This window comes from Geotrypetes seraphini, chromosome 15 (genome assembly GCF_902459505.1).
Source record: "Geotrypetes seraphini chromosome 15, aGeoSer1.1, whole genome shotgun sequence".
In the NCBI taxonomy this organism is placed as follows: domain Eukaryota; kingdom Metazoa; phylum Chordata; class Amphibia; order Gymnophiona; family Dermophiidae; genus Geotrypetes; species Geotrypetes seraphini.
In genome coordinates, this window is record NC_047098.1 from 32394317 (window position 1) to 32408708 (window position 14392).

At 40.1% G+C, this 14392-nt stretch overlaps 1 protein-coding gene across 3 annotated transcripts in view; it reads left to right on the plus strand.

The window, feature by feature from the left end:
• FAM222B (family with sequence similarity 222 member B) overlaps positions 1-14392 on the plus strand; it is a 78105-nt gene that overhangs the window by 18854 nt on the left and 44859 nt on the right. Inside the window, exon 1 of one of the 3 annotated variants that reach the window (XM_033921271.1) lies at positions 228-472. The exons of 1 other annotated variant lie outside the window; for it this stretch is intronic. The gene's annotated coding sequence lies outside the window, so the exon portion shown is untranslated. Of the gene's footprint in view, positions 1-227; positions 473-549; positions 658-14392 lie in introns of those variants that run through there. One more of the 3 variants, XM_033921273.1, reaches the window with a different exon arrangement.

Sequence of the window (14392 nt, forward strand, 5' to 3'; positions counted from 1 at the left end):
ACGCCGCCGGTCAAGACTTGGTATATGATTGATAGTTTTGAACGCCGAGGATGGCGCTAGCGAGACTTGATAGCAGCATGTATGAGTATGGAGCCGGCTGCTTCCTTCGACCGGTGTCACTGAATCCGGTGGAGCCCTAACAAAGAGGTGATGTCACTAGCGCATCCGGTTTCCGCTGGCCAATGGAGAGCGGGTAGCTGTCTTCTGGTTACCTCCGGTTGGTTGCTGCAGAAGCGGTCCTGTTCGACTCTTCACAGCCATTGGTTGGACGAAAGTGTCTATCAGGACCCGGGGAGGGCGGGAACAGTTTCCGGCTTGTGTACTGTTCGATGTGAGCTGAGTTTGCAAAGAGGATGAAAGAGTGCGAGGAGAGCCCATGCAGCCGCCGCCGGAGTCCTCCGCCCGCCCGCACAGGCGCACCAGGCCGCTGCGCTGCTAGGGAGCAGTTGCAGCTTTATTTTCCCCAGGCTCGGTAAGGCTGCGGCTTCTTGATGTGGGGAGCATTTAAGAAGTGCACCTGGCCTGAGTTTGCTCAAACTGGTTTGGCTTTGCTTGCAGGAAGCTGGATTGAAATACTTTCTAGGAGAGGCGGTTACTGCAGCTCTTCATTACCTTATTGCTTTATATTTGTACTGTGATCCTCTGCTTTGATTGCAAGTAGGTTTTAGTAAGAAGTGATAGGCGACAGCTATGATCGATTTTTATTAATATGCCTTTTCATCTCTCTGTGAAAGGACACTACTGAAAATGCAGTACAAAAATAGCCATTAGTTTTGCGGTTAGTATATTAGCGCTCGCCCTCCCTTGTCTTGCAGATCTCGTTTGTTGTAATTTTGTGCTATCCGCGTGATGTTTGCCCATTCATCGAAAGGGATCTTTATCTTGGTGACATTTGAAGTAAAGTGACCTACCACATAAATCAAGCGTTAGGTTCTCACTAGTTTTAGTAGTATGCCTAAACCTGCATTGCTGTTTGTACTAAGTTTTTGCAAATAAGATTTGTATTTTAACAGTTCTTAAATCGGTCGGAATCTGTGGTCATCCAGCCTCCTACCCTCAATGGTGTCTTTACGTTTGATGGAATGCCCTGCTCTTGCCTTTTAACAAAAGATAGCATTTTTCGTTCAGAGATAAGTGTTGTGATTTTATTTACTTCCGTGATAAAACAATCTCCGCCCCCAATCAGATAGTTAAATGGTTTGTAGCATGCATTTTAGAATATCGGTTTTATAGCTAAATATAATTTACTTTATTTTTAATGAACTGCATAATATTCAGTTCACCCATATTTTAAATATATCTTCTATTGCTATCTTGTGTTTGTTTGGATTTGACAACTGAAGCTTGTAAAAGTAGCAAAGGAGATGGCATGGAATTGCTTTACTTTTGAACTCCAGAAAAAAGTAGTAATTGTGACCTATAAACAGAATGTTATATCAAAAAAATATGTGGGGCCTGACTTGCTAAGGCCCTTTTTGTTATTCTGAGGTCAATGAATGCAGAAAGCCATGTGGTAGGTCATGCACTTATGGCTGAGTGCAGAGTCCTGCCATGATATTAGTGAGAAAATATTCCATGGTGATGCAGAAAGCTAATGAGATGCAAATTCAAAGTGCACAGAATTTGTGTGCTAATTAGGGAAAGCCTGCTGGACACATGAACACAAAAGTTCTATAGTAAGGGTGCCTTCACTGTGCAAATCTGAAGAAAAGCACGGTGCCTTGTTCTGTGCATAAATATGAGCAAAAAAAAAATTCACACACATAAATTTTCACAAGGCTAATATGAGCAGAACAACATGCGCATATATATTCTGGTACTTTTTATTTTCTTCAGGCATGAGCATAATGAAGCTACTGTTAAATTCTGTTCCTGCCTCTTAAAGTTGCAGATACTTGTTATGATTACAGAAAAAAAAAACCAACTGGCAGTAAATTCTAGAAACTGGAATAAAGTCCTCTAGATCAGTAGTCTCAAACTCGTGGCCCAGGGGCCACATGCGGCCTGCCAGGTACTATTTTGAGGCCCTCAGTATGTTTATCACAGTCACAAAAGTAAAACAAAATAGTTTCTTGATCATATGTCTCTTTAGCTATAAATTACAATATTATTATCATTTAGCTAAAAGGAAAGATTTATAAACTATAAAGAGTTTTACCTCATGCAGAATTGTCATTTCTTTAATAAGACATTAACTATTTTTTTCTGAGGTCCTCCAAGTACCTACAAATTCAAAATGTGGCCCTGAAAAGGGTTTGAGTTTGAGACCACTGCTCTAGACTAATCTTTGGAGCTGGAGGTGAATTTCTCACTTTAGTCATATGGTTAAATCTCTATCAGGCAGGGTTAGTCTCTGGTGTGTTTAATATACAGTGCTGCACGCATCTGGTTGAACTAGAAATAAGTTGCTGTTGTATTACAATGGAATACCTAATAGCCTCATTACCATATATTTTAATATTCTGTGCATCCATGGGTACTGCATGGTTAATTCATGTACTGAGCCCCTTCCTGCATTTTGCACCCATTAACACACACCTCTCTTGGTAACTGCACACTTATGATCGCAGTAGCTTTCTGCATTGGCCTCTCAGTGTATGTGTAGGGGGTGAGAAGACCCTTACCAGATTATGGCTGAAAAAGGTTAAGGGAAACATTTCCTGAATTGTCCTTTAAATAAAACTGTAAAAGGGATATGTGGGAGCCAGCTGGTGCATGTATGCCAGATGAATTGCTGTGCTGACTATAAAGTTGCAATAACAGAGTGTTTCCAGCTAAATGTGCAAGAGCAGGTTTAGTTCCTGTTGATTAGTCAGTAACTGGCAAGACTGACTTCACTGCAAAATGCTGTTCTGTATCTTTTTTTGTTACATTGGTAAATATTAAGTTACACAGATCGGGTTTCAATGAGAAATGTACTTTCTGGAGGTCATTTTAACTATGGATTAGTAATGTACATAGTACAGTGGTGCTGTGGCTTGAGTTCTGCACTTATTTAACTTACTGTTGGTACAAATTCTCTGGTGCTTGGTATTCTTACTTTACTTGCACATTGTTTATCTTGCACTTGCATATTTATGCTTCTGTTCCCAAGCCACTACTTCAGCTGGTGGCCCGATTTTTGCATCCAGAACATTATCTTAAATAAAATAAAATAAAAAAATTTTAAACTAGGCATAAATTGATTACTCTCAGTTCCAAATAACAAAGCTCCACCATCTGTGCAAATAGTGTGCAAAACCTGTATACTTGTTTTGAGGTTTGTGTATATACCTCATTATACTTTTCAATGGAGGATTATGTGGATTCAAATTTTGGGATCACTTAGGGAGATTCAGAAAGGCTCATGGTAGAGCCGCACATGGATGTCTTGAATGTGTGAATTCTACTGTGAGCGTAATACCACAACATGCAGAAAGCAAATTGCATGCAAATTTTATGCCCTGCTAAAGTAAGGAGAGTATGCCAGATGCATGCACACAAGGTTTTGAGTAAATGTGGCTTCTTTTGTGCATGTCCAAACCTAAAACAAAAGTGCCAGCACATATCAGCATTTGGTTTTCTGCATCATAAATGAGCCTTGTACAAATTTTCTGCTTAAAATGTTTGAGAGACTCATATTTAGGCGCAGAAGAGCAGCTGCTAATGTGTGCTTTCAGTTTTGTTCGGCTACACAAGTTTAACATATATACTCAAATATAAACCAAGAATTTTGGGCCAAAAAAGTGGTTCAAAAGTAGGTGTCTCAATTTGTAGTCATCTCCCCCTCCTGACCCCAGTGCTGGCCTCTTCCCAGGTCCACCTTAAATCCTGGTGATCCAGTAATGAGTCAGGACGGAAGTGATTCCTCCATCCTCTGAGATGAGGTGTCAGTCCTGTCCCAGCTGTCTACCAGCTGTGCAATCACCACTTGCCCCATCTCTCCCACCCTCTTGGAACCAGTGCAGGCCTCCGCATGGGCCTACCTTAGACTCTGGCAGTCCAGCGGGGTGAGTCGGGGAGAGAGCTATCCTCTTGCTCTCCTGCCCGTGCAGTCTCGCTGAAAAAACATGGCCTCACGAGGCTGCCACAAGATTCGGCAGCCATTTTTTTCAGCGAGACTGCATAGGCAGGAGTGATCCTCTTACTTTGCATTGCGTGGAATTGGCTCATCAGCTTACAGTTTAAGGCTATGTCTCCAGTATGAATTAACACCTGTGTACAAATCGTTTCTGCTTTTTAGGTGCGTACAATCAGCATTCAACCCCTAGTAACCCTGAAGTTAAGGTCTGGTTGCTTTCTTTATCAGTCTGTGTGTGTATATATATATATATAGTCTGCTTTCCTGGGATAGAGAGCAAAACCTAGCTAATGCTGTTAGGAGAGTGCTATTAAGAGAGTGCAATGTAACTAGATTCATGCATCACTATATAGATAAACATAAAATAAGTTCTACATTATGGAGTTGTGTTCTAGTTGAGAAAATAAGACTTCATGAAATTTAGAGAACATGAATACAATCAGCAATAAAGGGATAAGAGAGAGGGTTTGATTTAAAAGCATCCTTCCCAGGAGAAAGGTGGGTTAAATGGGACTTTAACATGACCTAGTAGGGAGTTTGTTGCACCAACTTAGGATGGCTATATAAAGATACATGTTGTAGCAAGATGGAAAGTGTGGCGACAGTGTTAAGCACAGGTAAAAGAGACTTGTTTGATCATTGGAGTTCACAAAGAGGGCTATTGGAGAAGATAGAGGTGATGAGCTGTAGCGTGAATGCACCTTAGGTTTGATATGAATTTTGATTTCTTGAATGTGACTTTAGAACAGCAAGTAAAGTTATATATTCAGGTACATTTGGAGGTCCCTGACCAAGGTTATTTAACGATCAAAAGTTTATACCTGGGGCAGTACAGAGCGAGTTGATTGACAAATGTCACAAGGAGCATGCATGGGAGACAGAATTTGAGTCACGTTCTCAGTCTGCTGCTTTAACTACTGGGCTGCTTTGAGCTTCTCTAAGCTTGAACTATATGTACAAATGATGGGGAGTCAATGTTGCAACTAAAAATGTATACAGTCATACTAGTATTGGAGAAAGAAAGTCTGCACAACAGAATTTTGAAATAGACTGTAGTGGAGAGAGATGATTCAGTGCAAGAACTTTGAGAAGCAGGTTGCAGTAGTTTAAGTGGCTAGTGATGAGTGGTTAAAGGTTTTGGTTAATGTGTTTGGAAAGGAAGGAATGGATTTTTGATGGTGATGACATGTGAGTGGTGGTTGGATGTGTATTGAAAAGGCGAAAAGAACTGAAGATGATTCTAAGGTTGTAGACTAAAAGATCTGGGAGGATGATAGTGTTATCCAGAGAGATGGAAAGAAAGAGGAAATTTGATTCGGAAAGAATGAGACGTAGTTTTACCTTGGTTGTGTTAAGGTCGATGTTCAAGTAGGCTAAAATTTGAGATTTTATTCTTGGAGATACATTTATTGCAGATATGGGAGACCATTGGCATAAAATGTAACTCGCGTCTAGAAAAGGTATGAGGTAAATTACAAATATTTTAAATATATTTATTGGGATGTGTTAATTGTCTTTTTGAAGAGATTCACCTGAGTTGGTATATAGCAGCTACAGCATAACAATAGTAAAATGACAAAATATAAGTATAAATACAATCAATGAGTAAACTTAGAGATGACAAATTGAATATTTGTAATAGGACTAACATGATACAGTATCCAAAAATATAAACATATAACAGGCTGTAAAACAGTTAACAAATGATAAATGTCAGAATATTGATACACCATAATAGGTAGTATGAAAGAAAATTCATATAACACAAATGATGATACTCATGATGTAGGCACAATATAAATGAAAAAAAGCATGCATTAGAACATGCAAATAACATAGATAAGATGATAATGTTCATACAGTACAATAAAGAAAAATGGGGAGACCCAATGATTCACAGTGAAAACAATCCACCGATGAAAACAAAAACTGTGGATACAGATGATCTGGAGATAATTTATTAAACACCGACATATAAAACCATAAAAATTCAATTAAAAAAGTACAATGATAAAAAATACTGTGATAAAAATCCAACCGTACTCTACACAATAGACAATAGACTGTTTTCAGTCCAATTCTTTATATGTGAGGTTGCAAACCATTGGACCCCTGAGGAAGGAGTGTTCGCCAAAACACGGACCGTGTAGGGTCCGTCTGGATTTTTTAATTGAATTGTACTTTTTTAATTGAATTTTTATGGGTTATATGTCAGTGTTTAATAAATTATCTCCAAAACATCTGTATCCACAGTTTTTGTTTTCATACAGTACAATAAAACATATTGATAACTAGCTAAGAGGGCAAGTAAACTTGAGACATACTATATTTAGACAGGACAAGGTGGTTAGTACAAAGACAATAAATAGATGAGTGGCTAAATTCAAAGCAAATTATATGTACAGATATGAAGAACTGGGCTTAATTACAGGATGAAACTAGAATGCAAAGCCATAGGAGCAGGAGACAGTAACTTGGACTTCACTAAAGGTGGTTAAATGGAAGAGACTGATGCAGGAGTGGTCAAATGTGAAAGTTGGTGAGAGGAGAACAGAGTTAGAAAAGCGAACTAGGTCAAGGTAGTGTGGATGCTAGCGCATAATATAATAGCTACAGCAATTAATCAAAAGTCCTGTATTGACTCGGACATCTGTGACCTAGGAGGTGCCTCCAGTCCCTTGCATCTTCCTTTTTCTGTGGTCAGTTGACTAACAGCTATTCATACTGTCTGTGGGACCAGGCTTCTCTTTTCAGAGAGGGATCTGTTCTCAGAGGTCATATGGGTGCACATTAATTTTACTTTTTTTCAGTCTCGGTAACAGTTTGGGATTAGACTGGTTTTACTGTGCCCACACTTAGATAGGATGGGCTCGTACAATTGAACTATGAGGATGGAAGCATGGAGTAATAGCTTGAAATGTAATAATTAGTGCTAAATCCCAGGTCCTGAGTGTGTTGGACATGTACAGAGGGTTGTTTTTCTTTTAAGAGTTACTGAGAGGAGGTTGAACTTTAGAGGAAGCTACCCAGTGTCTCAAAAAGACAGTGGATACTGTTATCTGTTTACTGCACAGATAAGGAGATGGAATGGACTGCTGGCCTGATTCTGAACTCTGCTTAATGAATGGTTGCTAGGCAAATTACATTTCAATCAATTTAATCCTCAACATGTCCTTTGCTGGTTTGTTCTTTGTGAGGACCATAACTCTGCTTTCTAAATGTACAGCTGCATAGTGTGGCTTGTTAGGGAGTGTGTTGCTGAGAAGCTCAATTAAAATGTATGGTGGTGGCAAAATGAAGAGCAGAGACCACTCCTAGAGACGTCCATTTTGCTATGTGGGCGTTTTAATTTTTTGCTAAGCAATTTCCCAGTGCTCATTTTGCACATCCAGCTCAGTTGGAGACAGCTTTTCATGAGCTACAGCACCATGAAAATTCATTGCACCTACCTGTGCAGAAGGAGTGTGTTCCCCTAATTTACATCCTAGATATTCCAAAACAGTCTTTAGTCAGGTACCACACACCAGGACTGCTCCTGGCACTGTGTAATTTTGGGCCCTAAATCTGACACTGAACGCAGGCTTCTAAATAACAACTGGAACCATGCAGATCCCCAATCCTGGCCAGCCTGGAAATGAAAAATCTGAGCTAGGAATTATATCCAGGTTCTTAGCATGGGAGTGCACAGTGTTAATAGTGATGCCTTTGAGCGATTCCAGGACAGGCCTTCATTTGTACACAGAATTTCAACTGTGACGCTTTCTGATTTGAAGGTCAAGCATTAATTGTATGAATATAGCACCAATTAACTTTTTAAGTCTAGTCTTGTTGATATGAGCATTAGACATGAGCTAAGTTCAATTCATATAAATTATATGAATAGGAATTAAATATTGCTTTTCTGAAATATTTTAGCTGTTTAGGCTTACTGTGGGGTAGAGCTCGGAGCATTCGTACTTGATTTATTTGAGAGAGAGGTGAAGAAATATGGTGCACATAGAGAGTCAAATGTGGAAAAGGGAAAGCTTTGTGACATTGTTTGATATTACATTAGATCTATAATGCAGAAAGTTAGTATTGTCAAAGGTGTGCTCTTTCTGTAGTTACTTTTCTTTCGATCTATGTCATACTAAAACAAAAGAGCATAAGATGGGTCATATTGGGTCAGAGAGGGTTACATCTTGTAGGATTATTAAAGAAGCTTTTTCCCAGTGTTTTAAATGTTCTGCCTATTAGTTTCATGGCAGTTAGTATCACTGTTTGACGAGAGTTCTGAACTGGATTTCTTTAGGTTTGAAGGGATTTTTTGGCTTGCTATTACATGGAGGAACAAGTGATAGCACTTAATGACTTTTTGAACTGAGATGGCCTCTTACTTGATCCTGGTGTGATAGTCTTAAGAGCAGTCACTATTGTTATGGGAGTTGCAGTTGACTGGGACCTATGATTGGTCTTTAATGCATGGGGCCAAAACTCTAGACCTTCACCATCTGAGTTTCCTGAAGGTTAAGGCTTTTCATTTTATGTAGGCTTTTGATTGCAATGACTGTTTGATAATGTCAACACAATTAAGCTGACAGCTTCTGTGCTGTGTTTGGAAAGCATGGCTTCTTTTTATTTTTGTTATCTTTCTCTGTGATGGAGGAAGGAGGTGGTATGGCTGAATTTATAATGGTCCATCAAACTTTGCAGAAACCAAGAGGATTACACCCTAGGATTTTCTCAAGTCTCTAGCATGCCTGTTTATTTTCAGTCAGATGCAGGAAGGTAGATAGATTGCTCTAAAACAGTGGTCTCAAACTCACGGCCTGGAGGGGGGGGGGGGGGCCACATGCGGCCCGCCAGGTACTATTTTGAGGCCCTTGGTATGTTTATCATAATCACAAAAGTGAAATAAAAGTTTCTTGATCATATGTCTCTTTAGCTATAAATTACAATATTATTATTAAAACTTACTCCCTCTTCAAAACTTTCTAGTGCAAAATGGCCTGCGCTGCTCCCGATGCTATGAGCGTCAGGAGCAGCACAGGCCATTCAGTGCGTTTCCCTGTGCTAGAAACTGCTAGTGCAGTTTCGTAGAAGAGGGGGTTAGCCAAAAGGAAAGATTTATAAACTATAACGAGTTTTACCTCATGCAAAATTGTCATTTCTTTAATAAGACATTAACTATTTTTTTTTCTGAGGCCCTCCAAGTACCTACAAATCCAAAATGTGGCCCTGCAAAGGGTTTGAGTTTGAGACCACTGCTCTAAAACAAGCTACTTTGTTGAAAGTAGCATTGTGGTAGCAGGGGGAAGGTAGCAATACGTATGGGATTGATTATTTTTTTTAGTATGGTACAGAGAGAGAAGGTGCTCTTCTGAGGTGTAGCTGTTCATTTGTTTGCCTAATCATAAAGACGTCTATTCATGTTTCAAAGAATCCTCAATATGAGATAGTATTGGAGGACATGAGTATAAGAAGTAATTCCTAGCAATGCCAAGTTCACACAGCTAAAGGAGAGTATGTATTTGAAGTCTCCCACTTGAATCTTGCGTGATCTGCGGGAGCATAAGCCATGCTGTTCTGCAGTGGTCAAAGTAAGCAAGTGCTTTTAAGCACTTGCTTTCTTTCGCCATTGTGGGGTAGCATAATCTACAGTGAAGGGAGGATCTCCTGAGCCAGATATAGCTAGTAGTATTGCATTAAATCAAATGGCTTGAGTCGGGGCTCAACAAAATTTCTTAGAATAGAAGCCAGCTCAAAAATCTAAGAGCCAGATTTGTAACGACTAGAATTTTTGTTTATATAGAGAGATAGAGAGGTAGATATATATACAAAATAACAGATGAAGGAACAAGAAAAAAGGTATAATGCACTTTCAGCATAACAAAAGAATATTAAGCTTAATATTACATCTCTTTCTGTAATACCCCCCAACCCTTCCAATCTTTAGTTCAGTGCCACACTAAACCAGAAGGCTTAACTCATATCTCCCAGTAATGTGTTTGACTCCTAAAGCACAAAGCTTTATTTTGAATTTGTTAAATTTATAATTGGATTCCAAAGATTGAATATAAGCTTCCCAAATGGAAAGAAATAATTTTCTAAGCTTAAAAGTGAAATTTGTTCCTCTCAATTCTAGTAGCATTAAATTATGTAATTGGATATGCCATTGCTAAAAGGTTGGTGGTTCATCTTGCACCCACCCACTTTGCAGAATGCATTTTTTTCTTTGCTTTTCTCACAAACAGTCTTCAGAACATAAGAGTTCCCATACTGGGACAGAGCGAAGGTCCTTCAAGTTTAGCATCCTGTTTCCAACGATGGCCAACTCGGGGCCCAAGAACCTTTATCTGATATTTAATAAGGCAATGCTATCAAGAATAATTCCTATTGATAAGGGTATATTTTGGCCAGTAATTTTAGATAAGTAACTAAAGTGTCCTTTTAGTTACAGGGCAGACTGGATAGACTATTCAGATGTTTATCTGCTGTCATTTACTATGTTACTATTACTTACAACAGGTGTGAGCCCGCCAGGACAGATAGGGAAAAATTCTTGAGTACCTGAATAATTTGTAATCCACATAGAATTGTAGGATATGCGGAAAATAAATTTAAATAAATAAAATATACTATGGGTGGCATCTGTGTGCGCTAAAATAATTTTGGAGCATGCACAGCACTAATCAGAGCAACTACATTGCCACATGCTTACCAACTGGCATGTAGTTAACACATGAACCCTTAATGCCTACAAAATATGTGTGGTTAAAGACTCGTGCACTAATGGGAAGATTAGCACATGGCCGTTATCGCACAGATAGAAAATGTGGCCTTTACAGCTGCACTAAAAGTGACCCCCACCGCATGACAGCGCAGGCCCCTAAGCACTCTTTTCTGGAAGAAATTTATAGGCAAACAGCTTCATATCACATGTAAAAAGGTTATATTTGAACCCTGTCATTTTACCCAATTACAGCAGCCCCCCCACCCCCCACTTGTGTATTGATTCTGTATCCATGGTTTGCCTGAGCACTGAATGCTACCCCCCCCCCCCCCCGTGTAAATCCTCAGATTTTCACTGGCAGTGAGCAGCATCTACTGCTTGCTGCTCACGCCGGCCTGAGCTCCCCCCCCTTCTGACATCACATCCAGGTCACAGGATAATGAAGTGTCGTCAGAGCAGATGCTGCTTGCTGCCGGTGAAGTTATGTTTAGGGTGGGGGGCTGTAGGTGTGGTAGGGTAGAGAGCAGAGGGCATCAGTGTTCACAGTGTTTATGTTCAGAAACCTCTTCATAATGGCATGTTTGCTATTTGCAGTTTCACTTAACCATGTTAGGTCTTGGAAAGTATTTCCCATGGATAAGAGACCCTACTGTATTAGGGATCAAATTGCTCATATAAAGTGCTTGTAACCCTGGAGCAAGACTAAATTGAAATTCATGCATATCAGCAATATAAGCTGTCTATGTCCTAGTATACCTGCAACAATAATGTGAAAGATCAACATCAACAACCAAGGGAGCACCCAAATCATGTCCCGATCTCGCCAACATCTCGGAAAAGTCACCCTTAATCAGATATCTGGATAAGCCTTGTATGTAAATCAGATATAGGTTTTTTATTCTGCCTTTACCTATTCAGTTTGAGGTCGGATTAAATTACAAGATTGAATGGGAATTTTAATCAGGCCCTTAATTGTTTACCATAATGTGACTGAAGGCTATCATTTGGTAAAGAATGAATATAATGTGCCAATTGATGATGGTGAACAAAAAAAATCAGTAGGGTGAGCAAAAAGTGGTCTTGAGGATATCGGAAAAACTCATAATAGTCCCCCCTTCAGTTAACATAACTTCTGAATGAGTAAATCCCCTTGTCTCCCATCTAAGAGCATTCATACTTGAGTCCATGCCTGCTGGAGAATTAATATTCCTATTTATAGATAATTCGACTAGAATTTTTATTCGTTAATGCATGTTTATAAATTACAGATTCTTAATGTGCTCAAGATGAGTAGTTTAAACACAGTAGCAGGGAATAAGCAGTTTGGAGAACTTGAGGAAAGAAAATCAACGGTTAAGTTTAAGTTCTTCCATTTGCAAAAGTCATTCCCAATGTCTTAGTCCTATGCTGCATTGTATCACATCAAAGAGCCCCAGATAACTAGAACATGAACATTTTGTTAAACTAGATGAAAAGTTCTGGGTGGCTGTCCAGATTGATGAAGTTATCTACATTTGATAACATTCTTGGTTTTTGCAGGCTTTTCTTTGAAAGCTGCTTAAAGCTGTATTTCTGTCTCAGTAATTAGAAGACTTCAAAACCTAGTTGACACATTGCTTTTCATTAAATAGTAGAGGTGTGGATGCCAAAGATTTGAAATGCTGTTGGGTATGAGATGGAATGTGATTTTTTTTTTTAAGCAATCATAGTGCTGTAAATGGAAACGAGACAGACTGGCTGCCTTTTGGAGAGATACATAGATTCAAATATAAACCAAGCTTTTTGGGCCAAAAAAAATGGCCCCAAAATGGGGTTCTTGGCTTATATTCAGGTCATTGCCTACCTGTCCCCCCCTCCTAGACTTGTTGCAGACCTCCGCCTTGCCTGCTTAATGGCCTGGTGAGCTTGGCCGAGACAGGAGGCATCCCTCCCGTTTCCTGTACCGCCAGATTATGGCAATCTTTTTTTTTTTTTTTTTTTTAATCTCCCCTTGCATACCGTTTCAAATCCCTGATGGTCTAGCGGTGTACTGGGCAGGAGCAAGCTTTATGCACTCCTGCTCTGTGCTGAGCCCCTCCCTGAATGGCTGTATTGAGTTCTCGTAGCCCAGCGATGTACTGGGCATGAGCTGAGCCGCTTGCTGAATGACTGCCCCGAGTTCTCGGGGGACTTGTGAGAACTCATGGCAAAAATTCAGCGAGCAGCTCAGCGCTGGGCAAGAGTGAGGAAAGGTTGTTGATGCTCAGTACACTGCCAGGCCGTGAGAACTCAAGGCGGCCATTCAGGGAGGGGTGCAGAAAGCTCACTCCTGCCCAGTACACCGCTGGACCACCAGGGATTCAAAAAGGTATGTTGGGGGAGGCGAGAGGGAGATTTTTTTTTTTTAATGGCAGAATCAGCTGGGACAGGAGGGATCCCTCCTGTTCTGGCCCACCATGTCATACTGCAGAGCCTGGCATGAAGGAAAAGCAGAGCACATGAATATTAACACAAACACTCGCTGTCTATATTCAAGTCAACTTTTTTTCCTCCATTTTTGGGGAAAAAAAGTACCTCGTCTTATATTCGAGTATATACGGTAGGTTCCAACATGGTAACAGGTTACATTGTGCACATAGGAAACCTCAGAAGCAATTAAGTGTTGTGGTTATGTCAGACTCCAGCATTGATCTTTCAAGCATTACTGTCAATAAAGTAATAGTTTGTACTTATGAGTTTCTGTGAAATTTCTCCTGCTAGTTATATTTACATTGTGGTTGACTACTTCTTTAAGAGGTTCAGCAAAACAGACTATTCCATGAAAATAGGGAATGTCCAATCTTGCACTGTATAAACTTCCTGTGCCATGATGTCTATGATGTGGGTGACTATCAAATACCAAAATCCTATGAAGCCTCACTACTAGAGCTATCATCAGAGAAGAGCAAGAAGATGTCACTGACAGATCAATAAAATGTATTTTCTAGTGCAATAAGTGTCATTCTTGATGGACGGGTAATCTTCCCATGCTTGCAAGCTGTGCAGAAGGAATCCATTCTAGCTTTTGAATCTCTCCTCCTTTACTAGAGGGCTCTTCTGCCCTCTTCAGTTTTTTCTTCTGAACACAAGCTGGAAGGAGTCTTTCTGATCTGTTCTGTATATTTCTTTATTTTTCGTGGGTTTATTTTTTTGTGGTTTTTGGTAGCTTTCGGTGCTCAGAGCTCACCACTTTGAGGGTCAAGTTCTGCCTGCATAGAGGAGAAGCAGACTGAGGTCTGCTGGTAACAGGCCAATCCCTCTGTGGTACCTATTAGCCAGCCAATCTGCAGAAACTTTCATGGAGCTCAGGGTCCGGTCTCCTAGTAGCTGGGTTGCAAGGGCTTGAGCACAGGCTGTCAAGCATCTGTAGGGGGCTCAGTGGGGCTTTGCAGGGTACCAGCTGCATTTTGCCTCCCCCCTTTTGCATGCATGGGAATACAGGGTTAGAGGCTCAGTTAGACTTCAGTCCGAATGGCAACCCAAAGATTCAGTCATGGCTATTATCTTAGCGTGAACAGTCTCACTATTAAAGGTTTTCCTGCAGAAAACCTTTCCTCAAGATCACAGAGGCTAGAACTTCTATGGCTCCATTCTGTCCTTTT